General features: G+C 40.6%; 1 protein-coding gene across 2 annotated transcripts in view; it reads right to left on the bottom strand.

The window, feature by feature from the left end:
* Positions 1–19,582, bottom strand: part of elfn1a (extracellular leucine-rich repeat and fibronectin type III domain containing 1a) — a 75,657-nt gene that overhangs the window by 25,531 nt on the left and 30,544 nt on the right. For both annotated transcript variants that reach the window (XM_023957446.2, XM_078950980.1), the window contains exon 2: positions 3,012–3,101. The gene's annotated coding sequence lies outside the window, so the exon portion shown is untranslated. The remainder of the gene's footprint in view (positions 1–3,011; positions 3,102–19,582) is intronic.

Genomic DNA, 19,582 nt, shown 5'->3' with positions numbered 1-19,582 from the left:
TCTTACTATTTCACTTTACTTTACAGTTAAATTCTACAAAAAATATACTTTCAGCATCTAAAGAGTAATGCATTTCAGTGCCAAGTGTTTAGCCTTGTTTCCCCTTTTGAAAAGTGGTTTAAAGGCTGATCCTCTTAGACCACTTCTTGTCTTCTTTTAAAGGGATTTTTTTTTTTTTTTGCTGATTGAGTTTTGGGTTCTTTATTTAACTAATTATTAAGTTGGAATGCATTTGCTTTTCTAACTCGGTGAATAAAGTCGGGTGTATTGATTTTTTAAAGTCCTCAGGTTTGTTTTGCAGAATCCGCCACAGACCCAACTGTGGAGTGAAATTTCCTTTGCACAGCAACCTCCCCTCCCACAACATGTGGCTGACTCCGATTTTGGTTTCATTTTTATCCTATCTGCTCCAAGACAAATTATAAAATGGAGAACAAATGTGTTCCTTCAATTGTGTAGCAAATCTAGGATCTTTGCCATTTTGACAAAATGCAAGATTAAGAGTTTTATCAGACAAAAAAAAGACGTTTTAAATTTACCCCTTTTTTAAAGTTGCTTTTGTACTTATTCTTCTGATAAACGTGTTTTAAGCTAGACGTTTGAAAAAGAATCTAAAACATTAAAGAGATTCATGCATATGTAGGGGCAATTTTCTTTGCTAATTTACTATAAAAAAAGTTAAGAAATAAATCTGACAGGTTTAACTCGTCATTTAAATTCAGTCTCACTCCACGTACCATATGCAGATGAGCAATTCAGTATTTTAATTATGCAGTGTTGTTATGGAAAATGCAGATTTTCTGTTATGTGTCGGAAAAAAGTTTAAATTGCATTACCAGCAGGATAACATAAGCATAGGTGCCACACTTCATTTAAATGTAAAACTGTCATGCTGGTCACATGATGGAGCATGGGCCAAAGTGACATTGATGCATTTAGTGAGGGGATAATGAGGAGGGTTACATTGTTTTGATGTGGAAGTAGCCCCTGTAATTGCTGACCAGAGAACGTTTTAGAATCATTTCATGTGACTAATTTAAGACTCCCTCAGGGATCCATGTCTCTTACAAGCTAATCCATGATGCTCTTTAAAGTAATCCATTCAAATAAGTCTTCCCCAGTATCATCGATTAAGACTCCTGGTTGATGGAGAAGCTTGGAATATGCAGCACGATGAGACTAAAGCTGCAGCAGGTTTTTGTGATCAACTTTGAAACCATTGCTTTTATTTCGAATTTTGGAGTTATAACTAAAAACATTAAGTTGGGAAAGTAACAGGAAAAGCTAACACTAACAGTTTTACTATTGTGGAAACAACAAATCATTTTCATATGTTGCATACAAATGTCAAACACAGTGTTTTATTTGAGAAGAAATATACATGTAGTCAACTCCCTCAGTTCCTGTATGTAAAGGGGAAGACGTAGACAAAAAAAATCATTGAAAAGCTATTTTGCTGTTAAAAACATGACAAATGCAATATTGAAACCACAGGGCACCTCCCCTCTGTTCGGTGTTTAATTATGGACGACCCAAGTCACTAGTGAGTCATCCAAGTGGAAAGGTTATGCAGGTTATGAGAAATGATTGCAAGAAAATGAATCATTGATAATTACTAGGGTCACATTATTTCTGTTAGGGCTACTTTATTTAGTAGTAGCGATTGCTTAGTGTGAACTCTGGTTGGTATCCCTGCACATCAGTCAGTGAAAGGACAAATTCCTTTGATTTACTACAAAGGAAATGTTGGATAATCAAAAATATCGGGTCACTTAATGAAAAGCAAAACTCAAGACCGTTGATTGAAAATTCAATTTCCAATTTAACGTCAAGCAAATTAAACACAAAGTGGGTGAAAATAGTCCAAACTCTTTTTTACATTTTCTGCCTCTGCTTGGAATTGAAAACTGGACTGAAATGGTCTGAACTTGTTGAATTTAGATTTTTTTGCAACTTTTTATGTAGCAAAAAAAGAAAAATAAAGATTATATACATCATTGCCAATGTCTTTAATTTAACTTATATTTTGTTACTGATAACTCTGGACCTTGTATCTCCTAAATGTTATTATTATTATGCTGCTTATAACTTTTGCACCTGACTGTTTACATATATTGCATTTTACAACACTAAGTTACTTTGCTGCACCTGTAACTTTAGATTTTAAATAGTTAAAACTCTAAAGCAGAGGTGGGCACTGAGGGGCTGCATTCCTGCATGTTTTCCAACATACCCTGCTCTGGCATGTTCTGATTGGCTGGACACACCTGAACCAGGTAATCAGCCATGAGTAGGGCAAGACTATCTGGAAATCATGCAGACACACCTGCCCTCGATGCCTGGAATTTCCCACCCCTATCTAAGGTCATTGTTTTGTGTTATATTTCAACTATATTTACAGTATGTGATGTGTGTTGTAGATCTCTTGGCCATCCTTAATATAGAGATTTTGATCTCAATGGGTTTTACCTGGTTATATAAAGGTTAAATAAAATTCAAACAAAATTAAAAAATAAATACTGGAAAAACATATGAACCAAATGAAACAAACTGAGACATGCTAAATCGTTTCTAGCTGTCACACATCTTAGTGTGTGGAATTTCCACCAAATATTTGACCCACTCCAAGGGGGCAGTTAGCTGCAAGCACAGCTGCACTCTGAAACCATTTGTTGATTTACTCCACCAATTAAACCCTTCATACTGAGCAGGGAGCCATTGGGTTCCACTTTTACAGTCTGCGGTGTGGCTCGACCCACAACTTTCCAGTCATAACTAGGCCACTGAGTAGTTGTAGACCTTGTTGCAGCCTCTATGTATCCACTGACGGATATCCATGCTGTCCACTCTCAGGATGACATGTCCTCTGAGTGACTCGGCACTGTACTGTTCTTTGTCTTGTGTATTGACCAGTGGATTAGCGGTGTGATCCTCTTAGGGGGCGTTTGCTCATGCAGGGCCTCGGCTAAGTCAACACACACGCACAGCTGCACCAAAACACCTGCACCAACCTCTGTAATCTGGGCTGCAATCCTCGGTGGGAGAAAGCATCCCCGGTGGCCTCCAGCCGTTCAGATGTCCCCTGACTTCTCTGTTAAACTCTGAAAGAACAGTAAAGGACAATGTAAAGATTAGAAATAGAAAATAACGACATGTATTTTTTTTTCCTTTTTTCATAGTCACATAGATTCAGATTAATAATCACAGAACGTTGTTTTCGATATTGATCAAGTTTCCACAGTAGTTAAAACAATTCCTTTTCTAATCTGCCCTTTAAACTAATTTCCCCAAATTTCTCCACAAATGCAAGAACTATCGACTTGTGTTTGTAGAAGTTATGTTTAAGGTCACCATGATATAATTTTAACCACAGAGGTCAAACTGAATGGTATAAATTCTCATCTTCAAAGAGGATTCTCTGAAAAGAATTCAGCTGTTTTTTTCCCTTTTTTCTCTTTTATTTCAAAAATGAGAACCACTTCATTAACCTTTTCTAACAAGCACAAGCAAATGAAATCCTCAGTTTCTTGTCTTGCCAAAGTTAGTTTTACTAATTAATCAAACATGAGCCTTTCTCCAGCTCTCTATCATCTTAATGACTCCCCTTAAAGTGGGTGAGATTTCAAAATCTGCACACCAGAGGCTTTCCTTGGCAACATCCTTCATGCATTTTTATGGAAGTTGTAAAAACGACTAAGAGACGCATTGCACAAAGAGAGATGGATGTTCTGCATTCGTACCAATAAGTTTTAATAGAGAGGAAGTGTGATGTCTTCATTGTTTGCACATGGTTTATTTTTTTCTTGAGTTTCTTTGTACGATCTTTACAGAGTGCAGCAATAAAAGGCTACAACCTTTCCTCCTTCACACCTAATGCTGCAGCATCCTGCTTGACAGGCATAAACTTCTCCAATAACGAGTAATGGAAGTCAGCAAAAAAGGCACATTTTTCGCAAAATCAAACAACATATGATGTGATTCCTGAAGGCTGCCATTTGCATTTTGGTGAAAGGGCCGATAGTTAAAGTGGCCCAAGGCAGCTGCCTTTTGGCAAACCCGTGACAGCAAAACTCAGCGGAACCAAGTGAAAAGGGGAGTTTGAGAGAGTTCAGCTATATTCTTTTAATTACTCATCATAAAGACTCCATTTAGCAGTTCAATGGCTCATTTCACGACGTTGAACAGGCATGGGGAGCTCTCCGTCCTTGGCAGGGTCAATCCTGCAGCTGCCCCTGCTGACATGCTCCAAACAAGAGAGATCTTTTCTTTTTTTTAACCAGCACATCCCTCTGGAATTTTCTCTCAGAGCACATCCATGTATTTGGACTTAATGTCACTTCTTGGTGTTTTCAGGTCAAAGAGGTAATGTCATTCCTTATTTTGATGGAATTTTCTATTTAAACATTTTTTTTGAACTTTTTAAATCAGTTTTAAACACATCTAGGTTAAATAACTGAAAACTGACCACATGTTAAACTGGATGACAGACAACAAAGTTTTTAAATCAAGAATGTGAATTTTGATTGGAAAATGAAAACACTTTCCTCTATTTTTAATTTTCCCAAATAAATAAAAAACAATCACATTTGCTGACGACGTGGTTCTTTTCATACAACAAAAGGAAGTTATTTTATATGAAAAGTGAGTCATCAAATTGCAAACAAACCTAAAAGATTCTAAAATAAAATAAAAATATAAATAAAAAAACCTTGACTAGTTAATTAGAATTGTTGTCAAACTTCAAATTCCTGTCTTTGCAGTTGCCAGAAGATCTATGTTAAATATTTTCTGCAGATTATTTTAGTGCAAAATGTCACTTTGGTAATGAAGGAAGAACCTTTTGCAGAAACATTTGATGAAAAAAGTATATTTAGTTTTCCAAATCTGAACAAGCAGCAGAGAAAAATGTGAAATGCCTGGCATGGTGCCCAAAACCTTCTACTTAAAAGATTGTATTAATCTATCATTCCCTCCACCACCACCCTTACCTTGACTCTACCACTTTATACCTGGTGGGAAAGTGGCAACTGCAGTTCAGTTACTGTTGAATTTACTACTGAGCCTTTATCAACTGAATTTCTCAAATAACTAATGAATGTTTTGTACTATCCTCAGTCAGCAACATACCTAATCTTAAAAACTGGTAGGGATATTATTTTGACAACTGCACAAATCACTTTTGCAATGTTGGATCTGTGTGAAGGGATTTCCCTGGCTGGGACAGTCGAATGCATCATCTGCCCTTGTAATACAAAGACTTTTATTATCCCCAGGAGGAGGCAACAACAAGCCTACATTAGTTAAGCTGCAGAGGTCAAGTTTCCTTCCTCTGCTAACTGTTGTCCTGCAACATTATTGATTCTGGACGCAGTGGATGGCTCACAGTGTAAACAGTACTGGAGGTAAAAATAAGGAGGAACTCTTCAGTTCTTTTAAGTATAAATCTATAAGATGTGTTAACTTAAATGCACTTGACATTTTGTGATATTACCAAAAGAAGGGTCTTTGGTTTTACACATAAATATAGTCTTTAATTGAAAGATAAATTAAAGATCCACTACCATTATGTTTTGATCTATTTTTAAAAGCATTCCCATTGGACTTTTTGTGGTAATTATAATGTTTTTAGCTCAAAGAAAAAATAGTTTTCGTTGTCTTGGAAATAGTTTCTGCAATCATCTGTTAACACACTCTCTTGCTAGCTTACAGCCCCTTACACCCACGACCTACCTACCCACCCATTGCCAGTGCAACAAAGCGAGTGATATTGGGGCTATCCAGACATACATTTTTGAGCCGGATGCCAGATCAGACGAGAAAAACAAAGATTGGATCCAGTAGTCTTCAAGTGGATTAATCGGAATGGAGTGGAGCAGGGAGCTTGTGACATTATTTGTGACATCACAACTACAATCTTTCTTAAATTACATTTTTTCATCTCTTACTGATTCACAACAACTTGTGTAAAGAAATACTCAGATATGCAATTTTGAGCTTTTTTTATATTTTTTTATTTATATCTAAGTGGGTCTTTATTATGATGCAAATTTCATGATCAAATTTTTTATTTACATCTTCAAATCCTTGTACTTTCACAAAATGACCTACAAAGCAACAACCTCAAGTGATTTCTTCTGAAACAAAGAGTATGTAAAAATACTGAATATTTTATACTTCATTTCCAAGAAGAAGAGGCTATTTAATATGGAATAGTTACAACGCTTTCTAGTGCATTGTCTTCCAGAAAAAAAATCGTGTTGCAGCCAAATCCTTCTCATCTTTTGTGTGGCTTTCCATGATACATAATAAATGTCAGGAAGGGTCAGGCTGCAGGAGGGGTGACGGTGCTGGTGGGGTGGAGAGGCAAACCTGCAGCAAAATCGAGGAGCTGATTTCTGGCACACATCCACGCTTTTACCCAGAGTGCTGAAAGGCTGAGCATTTGACTGATTTTTCTCATCTGCTGAGCTGCACAGGAAAGAAGGACGAAAATAGCTCACCAACGTCCACAGGTTGACACAGATGCTTGGAATTTAAATCACTGCCAAGTGGATCTGTCCCATTTCAACTTTTTACAAGGAAGGAACTCGTAAATTTATAGGTTTATTGTTGTATAACAAAAAGCAACACAGATAAGAAAAACTGATAAAACCTTACAAAACATTTTGAATGCTTACGGCGTGTTATATTTTCCTGTTTCATGAAAAGTTTTCTATTAAAAAGGATGCAAACTAAAAAAAAGGAACATTTTTGAACAAATGCAACTTAAGAAAGTCACAACAGTTTTTTGATGAGTTAATTTTTTCTGTTTTGGCAGCTTAGAAGCTGCTTTGAAGCTTCTTTGATTCCAAAAGGATCCCCAAAGAGTAGCTCCAACTTTCCGAAAAACCTTTAATTATGAAAAAGGTTTAAATATACTGACTGCTGCCTCATGGTGAAATGATTTCAGCTCTCCCTCCACTCCTTGGGGGAGTCATCTCGTGTTGTGCTACAGCAATAGGCACCAGGTGTTATCTAGAAGTGCTCACAATGTGAAAAAATTGTTTTTTTAAATGTTTTGACCTTGGTATTGTGAGCGCTCCAAGGCTGATACCAGCCTTCTTTGGTTTTGAACAGAAATTCAAATGGTGACTTTGAAGAAAAAAAAAATAGGAAGAGGTTTGTGAAAGCCAGCATTGACTCTCCCATTGTGAATTCTAACATCTGTTTTACAAAACCCAAAATAAAGGTACTGAATTGCTGGATATCTTGAAACGTAGTGAGTTCAATGCTAAGACAAGATAGACTAAAATGTTGCTTTTTATCTTTTAAATCAAAGTGTTTTAAAATCCTACAGGATGGCGAGGTTTTGCAGGCGGCCATATTTCTTGTTTTGCACATCAGTGATCAGCAGCTCTGAGGAAGAATGCTGGTTTCTTCACCTAAAGCCATGAGAGCTGGGGCGGAACAGGGCGCGCAAATCACAACAAATCTTTGCAGCCGGCTGTGGTCACAAGAAGCAGACGGGCGTGGAGAGATCAGCGCACTGCTGAAAGACTCTGCTCTCTAACGATCCGCTCAGTTTGTAGGCTGAGTCATAAACGCTTTAAGGCGGGTCTGTTTTGTTAAGCTTGCTGACTCAACGGTGTGCCTGATGAAAACAAAAACTGAAATCACATCCTTATTTTCTTCTGGACGTAAAACTAAAATGATTTACCAACTGAAAAAGCAGCAACTGAAGCTATAGTCGTTTTGTCTGCCAGAACCTAAAATACGTACTGTAGGTCACTAACCTTATTCAGGCTTGGCACGGGCCTGCATGTAGGAGGCTGAAGTGGGCATCTAATTTTTCCTTTTTTTTAGCATCTAGTTTCCTTTAACTTTTGAAGTTAATGTTTATTGTCATCCCTTTGTAAATATCTGCAGCTGCTTTTAACTTTATTTGCACAGTTGATTTTGTGTAGGAACCTTAAAAATGTGATGTAGATTTTCCTTTAATCCATTCCTACGTTGGCCCTGAAGTGCAAATCACATCAACCAATCGCTCAACGCTACAAAAAATTAAAATCCCAACAACAATTAAATGCAGCTTTCTTTTATTTCAAAGTTGAAGGCTCCTCTTCTGTTTCATCACTGGTTCTATTTGCAAAAACAAAACTTTCCAAATATGTTAGTTTTTTGCTAACTTTGCTAGCTTGGGTGGTTTCAAATCACTGTAAGAAGGGGAGTGGATGTATTTTCGACACCTGGTCGAGTGACTTGATGTGCGTCACAGTTCGATTTCCAAAATAAAACTTCCTTCAGAATCATGTAATTTGTAATCAAATGTAGATCGTGTTATTTCTCTTTGTGGATCGGTACCAACTGTTCCACAAACCTGTAAGAGTCTATGGCCTGGGGGTCGGGGACCACTGCTGTGGAGGAGAGTTTTAAATAAAGCACTACACACTTCTTGCACTTACGGTTCGTGCTCACACAAATCCTGAGACACTCAGCCTGTGGCATGATAGCAAATGCTGAAATTCTAAAAATAAAAGTAAATATTTACTGTCTGATAGAAAAGGTTCACGATGTTGATGTATTTATACTTTATCTGCATAAAATGAACACTATATTTATTCTTATTTTTGTAAAATCAAAATACTTATTTACTTGATTATGTCATATAGATATTAGAAAAAACACTTTTTTTAGACACTGATGACATTTAATCTAGAGTTGCACAGTATATCTACACAGTTTAACTTATAAAGGTGAGGAGGAATTACTTGTTGATGGATGAATCCCCTGACCAACTCAAATGGAACACAAGAAGCCATTGCTTGCAGGACTGTTCCTTTCATTGATTTTGATTTTTCCATGTAAAATCCAGAAGTTGTTGTGTTGATTTATTGCTAAAAAGCTTTGCTCTCTAATTCTTAGCCAAACTAAAAGATCCCCCTGCTGTTGACCCTTCATTTCAGAGGTGCGTTGGTGATCTCAGCTTAAAGCCGTTCTGCGATCTTTGAATGGACCAGACCCTCCGGTGCAAAAGCTGCAAACCTATTAAGCGAAACAAACGGAGGCATTTTCACTCTGCATTCATTAAATGCCTGAAACTGTGTTTTACTGCGAGCTCTTGCACACATGTATGTGACTAAACCTTAATGTACTCTCATGTCTGTTATGGCTCCTCTGAAGTATTCCTCAGGAACTCTTTGTAAATTCAAACACCGGTCGATTGAGTGACATGAGCGGAAATCTGTTATTATCCAGAATAAGTGGGGTAGAATGACAAGCCTGACAAGTATATTAGGAGCTCTGTTTATATTTATGCTACTGCCCGTATTGCTTTCACCAGACTTTCTCCAGGGCATGACCTGCAAAACAGGCTGTTTTGTGTTGGTACTCCAGAAGCGCTTAAGAAGAGCAGTGAGGGTCATGTGAAGAACAGACTAATGCACCCAGGCTCCTTCCAGAGACAGAAAAGATTCTGCATTAGGACACTTGTAGATTTACAACACACTCTTTCCTTTGTAGCTCTAATGATATTCAGAAATTTGAAAAGTCAAAACAGCTGCAGGAGATTCTCCAGACACAACAAGACTGGACAAGAGCTACTTCAGCCCCAATTTTTGTCTTTGAAATTCTCAAGGGCCAACATTTGTGGCATCTGAGACATTGAACGCCCACTCTGATGGAAATCCTGTTTTTGGTGTTTTTTAACATGTTTTTGCTGCATTTTTTTGATAATGGAAAAATGTTAAGAAAATGAAGTTTAAAATTGCATTTCTAGGTATTTATTTATTCAAATCACTCTGAATAAAAAAAAATAGATGGAAAAATTTGTGAAGTAGAAGCCACAATGAATACTGATGCATCCACGAATGTCTTTGTTTTCCTCGTCTGAGCTGGAATCCAGCTCTTTACTGTACAGCTGGATGGCTCCTATTTCGCTCACCATTTTTGTTACATCGGTAATGTTTGGTTAGGGGTGTGAGGGGCTAGTGGGAGAGCTTGTAAACAGATGGGGGACAGGAAGTGGGGGCCGGGTTACTCTTCACAAACTGTCCCGCCCACAACTCAGAAGCAAAGGAACTACTGCGAATCGTCAGATACGAAAACCCCAGATTCATTTTTTATTTGGGGCTAAAAACGGATCTGTGATGGTCCTGTTCTGTACCTTACTGGGAGAAAAGCTGCTGCTTCAGAATCCTCATGCACTTCTCAGAATACCCGCTTGCTCAATAAAAATCTCTACCAAAAATTATTTACATATTTACATTAAATTTTTAAAGCTCAAAGTGTTTATAAAACATAATGTCTTATTATTTTAATTTCTAAATATTCCAAATCTAGGTGTGGTTAAAACCTACAGTATATTAATATCTAAATTAATATTTTGAGGGTTGGCCCTTCAAAGTATTTTTCTGTAATTGTCAATTGAGAATTCTGTAGAAGCCAGAATCTGCCATTACTCATTTAAGAACACTAAAACACAAAAACTTTAATCAATGAAATAGGCCAACATATTTTTCTGTACACAGTTTTAAAGGCACACCCTCAAGTCTGGCTTGGCCAATTTCAGGTAATGTGACAGCCTTTAAAGACAGACTTTTCAAAGAATAAAAAGCGTAAGGCCTTTATAAAGGGAAGTTTGCAGTTTAATTGATGGGATCAGAGGAGACTTAGAGGACCGCGAGATGTTAAAACCCTGGATGCTGCATCCTTGGGAACCCTTCAGGCTTCAGAGCTGTTTGCAGAGGTTGTCAAGTTGACAGAGTGCTGTGAAATCCTCTTATTTAAGTTCATTATTATGCACGAGTCAGCTCCGATTGAAAGATTCACTAAAGCTTGAGTGCCTAAAGTACATCTAAAAAAAAAAAAATGAAAAGACCAAACATGAGATGGCGAACAAAGGGATTTATTTGCTGCCATGTGATGGATATCTGGGGCATCATCTGAAAGCAAAAAATGTTTTTTCCTCCTTTTTAGCACACAAAGCACACAAGGGGAATTGTGGGGCCGTGGGGCTGCACTTTACAAATGTTAACACTGAAACCTGTGAGGCTGCAAAGCAGCATGCTTCACCTTCGACGTAGAGAGTGCGAAAGAGGCTCATGGGGTCACGTCTCTTTGTCTCAGCTGAACAATTTGGAGAAAGACGCTCAAGTTCCTTTCTGCGTTCATTATTTAGAACAAGCAGCCTGCAGCTCAACAACCTGCTTTACTTTCTCTTGTCCATTCATATATTCAACACTGATAAATGTTCGGAATTAATTTGCCTCTGCAGACACGATCCCTGCAACTGTTCATTAACCCACTCATGAATATGGAATCATTCAGACCTCATTGGCTCTTTTTACAGTAATGTGAGCAGCGAAGCTTCTGGAAAAACAAAAAAGCCTTTCAAGACTACAGTGAGCCTTACTTTCCAGGTGAGAGCACTTTATTTTCCCTGCTTCCCTCTGCAGCAGGCCCACTCAATAAATCACAGAGCAAAAGCTGCCTCTACTTTGCACCAAAGACGCCAATGTCACTGGCTCGCAGGATGAATCGTCATGATTCAGCAAGTGTTGGCCGAAAGAGCTCTGGTTTTGTTTTCCATTTTAACAATTTTGCAAAACGTATAAAAGAAAATGGCCTCTTACTTTTCTGTGAAAAGCGCCATGGATAAAGTAATGCAGTCTTTTGAATGAGCTCAATTATTAACAAGGGAAATAAACAAACATCATCTATAATACAAAGAGTAGAAAGTAACTTGAGATACATGCATGTCCAGGTATTGTTGTCTGTTAGAGACCTGCTTACAAACTGGTTTTGCATTTCATGGTTCAATTTCCAATGTGCCATGGAGGATAAAATCATTTTATGTAACCGGAGTTATGCAAGCCGACCTGCATCGTTTCCAGAGTGTCGATGTCTCCGTCACACAGTAGTCATATTATTAATATTTCCTGAGAATGCTTTTAGGTTGACGCAATAAATGAACGCTTTGCACCCATTTGTCCCCCGTTTCCTCAATCAGCACTTATAGAATGAATACGGTAACAAGTGTCTGCACTAAAGGCATTTTCCTGTGCCTTTATATTGATGAGTGTTGCCAGCGTTGATTCATTTAAGAGTTTCAGTGGAGCCGCTAATGCACTTGGAAGCCTGATGAGGCTACAGGCATGCTTGGCCAAGTCTTTGGGAATTATCAATGCTAATAAAAAAAAGGTTTCAACTTCACATTCTGTTACTATCCTTCATATTTTTGCCTTATGAAAGAATGCTTGTTTTCCAATGTTTGAAAGGAAAAATGAAAATTTGTCAGCTATGGAAGCACGCTATAGCAACAGGAGGTCTAAATCAAGATGGCATGCTGTCTACTGTGATGGATTACCATTCTTGAGTAATTGGAAAACAATTAAGTCGAGACAATAACGCTATAGCGGCTTTCCAGCTGCCAGGGGAAGTGGATTCCTGCTTGTTTTTGCCAATCAAGGAAATCTTAATATTTCTGATTGTCTTGGACACATATTGTTCTTTTTCACCGGTGTCACAATACATTATGTTATGGTAGTATTTTAAGGGGTTGGCAATACAGTGGAGTGGATAAATGTTTGCTTTGTGAATAAAAGAAGAATGAGAGGAAGGTTGGTGTTGAAGGAGCAGCACCAGCTTCATCTTGACCGCAAATATTCCCAAACTATGCAAACTCAATGGAACAGTAGTCTAAAGACCCACATCTTTTGATCTATTCAAAGCCAAAAATCAAAAAAGTTGTGTCTTTCTTAAGACATAGTGTCTGCAGAACGGCTGTAGTCCATTGAAATTACACTTCACGTCCCGCCCGACCTTTGGCGCAGAATTACACCACCCCCTTCTCTTCCCTGTTCCTGAGAGCTCGGAGCAGGAAGGCCATTGATTTTCAACGGCACAAATGAACGCTTTTTCAACAATATTTTTACATTTGATCCTGATTCACAATGATTTAAATAAAGAAATACTCAGAAGATCAATTTTAAGCTTAATTTTCTCAATAAATTTCCTCCATCTTTAGAAAAATAAAACAAAAACATGTTAAATTTACCAAAAACACAGTTTTTTTGGAGTGGGTCTTTAAAATCCTCAGCATTTGCTGAGACAAAGTACATCAGGATATGAAATATTTTTAGAAATCATTTTTATAAATATAGTTCTCAGTGAAATAAACTTTTTTTTAAAGATTTTTTAGATCTCCAGTGTATCTTTTTCATCACACTCTGGAATTGACAAAAACACATCTTCTGATTTCTTTTACACTTTCATTGATTTCTTTTAGTGTGTCAGGCCACTATTGTTAAATATATCATTTTCTATCGTCTGCTTGGTGACTTTGGCTCTCTGACTGCTCCATGTACACTGAGGCCAATATCTTATTAGTAATGGGGAGCCACAGAGGCATTCACATTTCTTCCCCACTGCTTCTGTTTATCATCTCCTCTCAGTTTAATTGTCCCACAAAAGAAATTTGTATGAAAAAGTGCACAACATTTTCTTTACCTTTGGTGATGCAGAGTGGGGAGTTTCTGTGTTTTAAGGAGATTCCAAAGAAGTAAATGTTTAATATGTTCATCAGTCTAAAAAATATGTTTCTGCTTTGTTTATAAGTACATTACTGAGTAATAATATTTTATTAACTTGTTTTTGATTCTTTATTTTTACTGCTACCTTCTGCTGGGATAATGAAGACACCAGCACTCAGGATCTTGCCAAATAGTTCCTGCTGCATCAGTAACTTGATGCAAATCTTGGTGAGGAGCATCATGGGAGTTCTAGCTTTTTTCTTTTTTCTTTTTTTGCACCAAGCTGAAGAAACTTAATTCAATTCATCACCTCAATACCTAAAAAATTGTATTTTAATTTGTCAGCACATACTTTTAAAAGCTAAATGCATGTTATAACCTTTATTTTTTTGCCTTCCTCTTTTTTCTCGGGATTTGGTCCATGTCTAAGACTTCATTGCTGTTGCATTTAATAGCATCTGTCTGTGCTGTGTGTCACTGGCCTTTACTCTTTGCCTCCAGAACTCCTACGGGTTGAACACTGATGGAAAACCTGTCATTTTCTCCTCCTTCTAAACCTTTCAATGTCATTTATTCTCTTTGTTTTCATTCCATGCCATGTATTTACTTAATTCTTTAGTCCTGATTTTTAATCTTGGTGAAAAATATAAAAAATAAAAACCACATGGTGCTCTATTCACATTAGTTTAAACACTTTCAGAGAGCAGGTAAAAAGTTTAACATTTCAATTATTTGTAGAATGCCTGCGCATCAGAAAAGGAAATTGGGTATTATATGCAGAAATGCAGAACTGCTTGTGGGAATAACACTATAAGTTGATCCATGTTTAACCTTTACTCTCATTCCTTTTTATTCAGGGTAATTTTCTAACTCACATCCTCTTTTTTGCTGCTGCCTGAGGCTCCAGACCTATTAGCACGTTGAAATAGTTTGGCAAAATACTAATCTTATTCTGTGAATGTTTAGTCCAACTAAAGAGCCCCTCTGTTAAAATCCTTAGGTATCACAATGCTAAACAGTCTGGTAGTAATGCTGCTGTCTCATTTTCCTTTTGACCTGAGATCAATTTAAGAATGAAGCATGGCGGTTCGCATCAGAGATGTTGGGGAGATCTCATTTTACTGACTGCCGTCGAAAATGATTAAGTCTTCAGAAGAAAAAATCCTCCGGAGCCCGGAGCAGACACAGCAAAGCGAATTTACTTGACTGACTATTTTTGAATTACTTAACTATTAATTTGAATGGCAAACACTTCTGTTGCCTGAGGTTTAGGAGATCTCGTCTCAAGCAATGTAGTAAAACACCACCCCTCAGTCTAATGCTGAGGGAAGTGAACAGTCTGGCTGTGAAAACCACAGCATTCCCCTGTAAATACAAACTCTATAAATCTTTTATTTATTTTGAGTTTTTGATTCTTTTATTTGGGAAAGATTTATTTTCAATCTTGTCTTTTGAAGGCAGCATCTCTGCAAACACATTGATTTTGTGTTCATTAGCAAGGACGAAATATTTCTTTTTCAATTTCCAATTAGGAAGAAAACAATAGAACAATGAAAATGCCATTGGAAAATATTTTTAACCCAACTATGCAACATAGTTTTTTTCTCAAAGCAGAAATAAGTTCAAAACTGTCTTTATTAGAGAAACGATGAATGTCTTAAAATTTTGTGTGGACGAAAGAGGGGAAGGTTGGATTATTCAACTCTGAACAGAGTTTTTTTGTTACTATTTGTGTGTTGTTGACAGTTAAGAAAGGGTATGTGTCATGGTGCCTGGCAGACTCCTCCCCCTCCAGCCCTGCCTGCTCTTCTCCCTGATTGCCACCAGCTGACTTCATTCACCTCATTTGCCATGCTGCTTAAAAGGAGACCTCACTCATCAGTTCGACGCCAGTTCGTTGCCCATTATGGTGACTAAGCCTGGTTCACAGTCTAAGCTCTCATGCTCATGCCTTGCTCCCAGCCTTGCACTAACTCTTGCTCCTTTGTCTCAGGATACCCACATCTCACGAGTGACGTCAGCACTGCCTTCCACTCTGTGGCTCTTGGGATCATCTGAAGACCTCCCGGATCACACTCACCGCTTTAAGCCCTCCAGCCACGCCATCAGCCGCCGTCAAGACCGGACCTCATTCATCCACAACTACTACCAGCTTTGGAGAATCAATAAATCCTTTCTCACCAAATACTCACCTGTCTTTCCTCTGGGTTCCAGCATCTGGGTTCTCACGCCTTGAGCGCCATGACAGAACGAACTGGCCAAACTCCGGACCCAGCTGACCCAGAAGAACTTCGCTACGCCATCAATCAGCAGGGTATCGCCCTGGACTGCCAAACCGACGCCTTGTCGCAAGTGGCTTCTGCCCAGCAGGAACTTTTTCGGCGTTTGGATGGCTTAACGCAATCACTAATGGATCTCTCAGGTCAGATGGCTCCCCCCGCAGCAGCTCCCTCTGCTTCCGGTGTCGTCGCTGCTTCCGCGTCCGCTCCCTCGCCTGAAAACTTCCGCCCACAGCCCGAACCATATTACGGTGACGTCGAAGCCTGTGGGGGTTTCCTTCTCCAGTGTCGCCTGCTGTTTCAGCAAGCCCCAAGGTATTATAACTCCGATCTTGGCAAAATCACCTTGATCATAAATGCTCTCCGTAACAAAGCTCTGCAGTGGGCCCAGGCGTTTCTGGCCATACATCCTGTCGCACATCTAACTTATGATCGTTTCCTGGAGGAATTCAAGCTGGTGTTTGACCAACCTCGCAAACAGGAGGAAGCCGCACGTAAGCTCCTCGCCCTCAAACAGCATAACCGATCAGTCAGCGATCATGTCATTGATTTTAGGATACTGGCGGTGGAGGCAGGCTGGACAGACCCAGCATTACGAGGGGTCTTCTACCAATCTTTGAATGAAGCCATAAAAGACCACCTGTGCTCACAACCGGAAACCCATTCATTTGAGGAACTCGTCACTGCTGCCCTTCGCTCAGACACACGTTTACGTGAGCGACAACACGAGAGACCTCCGCCTACTCGCAAGAACTCATCTACTCCTGTTCAAGGTACTACATCACACGTTCCACCAGTGATTCCAGCTGAACCCCCCCACAGCCAATTGGACGAACCAATGCAAATCGGCCATTCTAAGCTCTCTGCAGAGGAAAGACGGCGCCGACGGGCCGAGGGGGCGTGTTTTTACTGTGGACAGTCAGGACACCAGGTACACCAGTGCAGTTTACGTTTAAACTCGCAAACCCCCCCGCTAGAAGACAGGCCACGGGCAGGTACCTTCAGGTCATGCCCTAAAGACTTTCTTCAAATCCCTGTCAAGCTATGTCATGCCTCTGAAACTTTGGACCTCCACGCCTTAATTGACTCTGGTGCAGAACAAAACCTTATTGACCATAGTATTGTTTCTCGTCTGTTTTTGCCCACTGAACTTCTTCCTTCGCCGGTTAAAGCGGCTGGGTTGGGAGGTCAGCAGCTTTCTATCATTACGCATAGCACCAAACCTATTCTACTGGTTTCTTCCGGAAATCATAGGGAATTCACCCGGTTCTTCGTTACTCGTACCCCCCAAAATCCTGTGGTGCTGGGGTTTTCCTGGCTCCAACGTCACAACCCACAGTTTGATTGGGTGCGTCGTCGTATCACTGGTTGGAGCGAGTTTTGTCTCGCTAACTGCCTGCAATCTGCTATTCCGCCTGTCAGCTCTTCCCCGTCTAGCTCCCCGGAAGAAATTGATCTCTCTAAAGTACCTAGTTGTTATCACGACCTCCGCGCTGTCTTTAGCAAAACTAAGGCCGGCACCTTACCCCCGCACCGGCCTTACGATTGTTCCATCACGCTACTCGATGGTGCACCTCTCCCTAAAGGCAGACTGTTTAATCTTTCCGGTCCTGAGAAAGTAGCTATGGAGAGTTACATCCAGGAGGCGCTTTCTTCTGGACACATCCGTCCCTCGTCCTCACCAGTCGGGGCGGGGTTTTTCTTCGTTGAGAAGAAGGATAAAACCCTCAGACCCTGCATTGACTATAGAGAACTTAATCAGATCACTGTTAAGGATAAATACTCTCTCCCTCTGATTAGTTCTGTTTTTGATTCCATTCAGGAAGCTCGCATCTTCTCTAAACTAGATCTGCGCAACGCTTACCACCTCGTTCGAGTTAAGGAAGGTGACGAGTGGAAAACTGCCTTCAATACCCCTCTTGGCCACTATGAATATCTGGTTATGCCATTTGGGTTGACCAACGCTCCTGCCGTCTTTCAACGTCTCGTTAATGACGTTCTTCGGGACTTCATCAACCGGTTTGTTTTTGTATACCTCGACGATATCCTTATCTACTCCAAAAACCCTGAGCAACATCCTGAACATGTTCGGCAGGTTCTACAACGTTTATCTGAGAATCATCTCTTCGTCAAAGCAGAGAAATGTCAATTCCATGCCACAGTAATCCCCTTCTTGGGTTATATATTTGAGGCAGGCAGCATCCGTCCTGACCCGGTAAAGATCGAAGCTGTCTCCAAATGGGAACCCCCTAACTCCCGAAAGAAACTCCAACAGTTTTTGGGGTTCGCCAATTTTTACAGGCGGTTCATCCGTAATTACAGTGCCATTGCCGCCCCCCTGACTAAACTCACCTCCATTGCTCGGGCTTATCATTGGGATTCCTCTGCTCAAAAAGCCTTCGACACCCTCAAAAGTCTCTTTGTCTCCGCTCCCATCCTGATTCAGCCCGATCCCACCAGACAATTTGTAGTCGAAGTTGACGCCTCCGACTCTGGCGTAGGGGCCGTCCTGTCCCAACGTGCGGAGACATCTGGCAAGCTCAAGCCCTGCGCCTACTACTCCAAGAAACTTACTCCCGCGGAGCGCAACTACGACGTGGGCAACCGTGAGCTCCTGGCTATTAAGTTAGCACTCGAAGAGTGGCGTCATTGGCTGGAGGGTGCGGTCCACCCATTCATTGTCTGGACTGATCACAAGAACCTCTCATACCTCCGTTCCGCCAAGCGTTTAAATTCTCGTCAGGCCCGCTGGTGTCTATTTTTTGACCGGTTCAACTTCACTATAACATACAGACCTGGAAGCCGCAATATCAAGCCGGACGCCCTTTCCCGGAAATACAGCTCTTCTGACGACCAGGATAACACTATGGCCACCATCATACCTCCCACCTGCATCAATGGAAGCCTCACCTGGGATATCGAAAATAAAGTCCTCCAGGCACAAGGTGAGGATCCTGGTCACCCGGTTCCCCCTGACGGCACTCTTTATGTTCCCCGGTCTCTCAGGTCCGACGCTATCACATGGGCCCATGCCTCACGCATTGCCTGCCACGGAGGAGTCACCAGGACCATCAACCTCCTCCGTCGGCGGTTCTTTTGGCCTACTATGAGGAAGGACGTGAAGGAGTACGTTGCCGCCTGCACCACCTGCGCACGCTCAAAGTCCTCGAACTCACCTCCTTCTGGCCTTCTGCATCCTCCGTCCATTCCCTGCCGCCCTTGGTCCCACATTGCTCTGGACTTTGTCACTGGTCTCCCACCTTCACTGGGTAACACTGTCATTCTCACAGTCATCGATCGATTCTCTAAATTTGTCCACTTCATTCCGCTCCCACAGTTACCCTCAGCCACAGAAACCACAGAGATCCTCACCCAGCACGTGTTCCGTCACCACGGGATCCCGGCTGATATCATCTCTGACCGGGGCCCTCAGTTTATCTCCCAGGTGTGGAAGGCCTTCTGTGGTGCTCTGGGAGCCACCATAAGCCTCACATCTGGGTACCATCCTCAATCGAATGGCCAAGCAGAGAGGGCAAATCAAGAACTTGAAACCATGCTCCGTTGTCTCGCCGACCAGAACTCATCCGACTGGTCCAGGTACCTCTTTTGGGCAGAATACGCCCACAACACTCACCCATCCTCTGCTACAGGATTGTCCCCGTTCGAGGCTGCTCTAGGCTACGCACCACCTCTGTTCCCTTCACACGAGCTGGATCTCGCTGTTCCCTCTGTGCAAGAACACCTCAGCCGCTGCCAGGACACATGGCATCGTACCAGGGCAGCACTGCAACGTAC

The sequence above is a fragment of the Oryzias latipes genome, chromosome 8, assembly GCF_053564925.1.
Source record: "Oryzias latipes strain Hd-rR chromosome 8, Olatipes_Hd-rR_3.1".
Classification (NCBI taxonomy): domain Eukaryota; kingdom Metazoa; phylum Chordata; class Actinopteri; order Beloniformes; family Adrianichthyidae; genus Oryzias; species Oryzias latipes.
This window is presented reverse-complemented; position numbering and strand designations above follow the sequence as displayed.